General features: G+C 41.4%; 1 pseudogene; it reads right to left on the bottom strand.

Moving 5' to 3' along the window:
• Window positions 1–476: 476 nt before the first annotated feature.
• LOC112478220 lies at window positions 477–592 on the bottom strand (annotated as a pseudogene).
• Window positions 593–2,174: the final 1,582 nt, after the last annotated feature.

The raw sequence follows: 2,174 nt of genomic DNA, 5'->3' as shown, positions 1-2,174 counted from the left end.
GAGTGGAAATGACATTACTTGATCCTGACAGTGCTAAGACCTCTCTCTTCTTTCTTGGACTTAGATCAGCTTCTCCCCTTGGGAGCATGAATGCCTATTTTTCCTTTCCCTGAATCCTTTAGGCATGCTAGATGTACAAGACAGACGGGCTCATACCCCGAGGAGAACCAAGCAGATGGCTTTGTGGGAGGAGGGACCAGATACGAGCAAGGAGGTCGACTTTGACTGTAAAAGATTTTAAACATTCAGAGAGGCATATACAATAAACACCTCTGCATCACACTTTTAACAAATGTTAATCATGCCATATATATATATATATTTTTTTTAAATGACACTTTAAGCCTTCTTATCCCTCTCCCTTCTAGTTCCTGAGGAAACCACCATTCTGAAGCTGATATTTTAATACTTTCCTACTTTTACTTCATGAATTAAAAAAAAAAATAGGTATCATGTTTTTGTTGTTGTTGTTTTTATGCTTACAGCACCTGGTCTTCCTAGGTGGTCTCCCATCCAAGTACTAACCAGGTCCAACCCTGCTTAGCTTCTGAGATCAGACATCGGGCTTATTCAGGGTGGCATGGCTATAGACCATGGACCATGGCTCCACTGAGACGCAAACCCAGGACCATTTGCTTGTAAAGCAGACATGCTAACCCTACACTATGGAACCACATCATAGGTATCATGGATTTTTAAATGTTATAACATATCACACTGTGTGTAACCTTCCGCAATTTTATTTTCAATATTAGGCACGTTAATACATGTATATCCAGTTCAACCATTCATTAAATGAGTTACTGCCCTTAGTCATCAAGCTGTTCACTTGTTCTTGCATACCTTTCTGTATGTATGTTATGCTTCAATAAAAGTTACCTCCCACCCCCGCCAATCCCTACTCTCATGGAGCTTACCTTCTAGAGTAGGACATATAATAAATAAAATATTTAGAACGTCAGGTGGTGGTAGGTACTATGGAAAAAAATGAAGCTGGGAAGGGAGATGGGGTATGCCATAGAGGACTGCTATTTTGAAAGAGTGGTCAAGGAAGGGCTCTCTGGTAAAATCTGAACCAAAGATCTGAAGGAGGTGAGGGACCAAACCATGTGATATCTAGGGAAGGGGCATTTCAGGAAGAGGGAACAGCAAATGTAAAGGCTCTGAGGTGGAAGCCTGCCACGTGTTTGTTACCGCAGGGAGGCCAGTGGGCCCAGAGTGATCAAGAAGGAAGACAAGTGGAGAGTCAGATATAATATGGGCAGTAATACTATGCAGGGCTTTTATTGTAGCTTTTATCTAGTGAAATGGAGAGCTATTAGAGGGCTTTGAGCAGAAGAGTGACACCATCTTAGATTTTTAGTGTCTTTCTGGCTGCTGAACTGCAAATATGAAGAGAGGCAAGGGTAGAAGTGGGGAAACCAATTAGGCAGCTATTGGAAATATCTGGGCCATAGATGATGATTTGGGCTAGGGTGGTGGAGGCAACAAGAAATGGTCATCCTCACATATCTTGCAAATCAGCAGACAGGACTTACTGAAGCTTGGATGTGGGGTGTGAAAGAAAAGAATCAAGAATGGTTCCCGTTTGGGGGCCTAAGCAACTGGATGGGATTGCCTTTTCCCAGATGGGAAGACTGAGGAAGGAATATACTTGTGATAGAGCTGGGAGGTGAGATCATGGGTTAGTTTATCTTTGGACCCGTTAAATTTGAGTTATCTTGTAGACATCCAAGCGGAGACGTCACCCAGGCAATTGGTTGTAAGAGTACAATATTCTGGGATGGAGATATAAAATTTGAAGTTACAACAAGTAAATGGATATTTAAAGCCATGAAACAGGATGAGGGCCTCAATGAAGGTGGCTGGAGTTTTAAAAAGAAAAGAGGTCCAAAGACAGCCCTAGGACAATTCCCATTTCTAGAGCAGGGCAAAACAAAGAACCTGAGAGAAGTAGCTGTCAATTAAGTATGTGGAAATCTAGGTAAGTGTGATAACCTGGAAGCCCAGTGAAAAAGTGTCAAGTGTGAGGAAGTGATCAACGGTACCAAATAATGCTGAAAGATCAAGTAAAAAGATTGAAAAACGATTTAACCACATGGAGTCCATCAGTGACCTTTATACATATATTTACATATATGTATAAACATGAGGAAACATACATTATTATGCTG

Source organism: Pteropus alecto, unplaced genomic scaffold (genome assembly GCF_000325575.1).
Source record: "Pteropus alecto unplaced genomic scaffold, ASM32557v1 scaffold42, whole genome shotgun sequence".
Taxonomy (NCBI): Eukaryota; Metazoa; Chordata; class Mammalia; order Chiroptera; family Pteropodidae; genus Pteropus; species Pteropus alecto.
The sequence above is the reverse complement of the archived record's forward strand: the minus strand, read 5'-3'. Positions and strand labels throughout refer to the sequence as shown.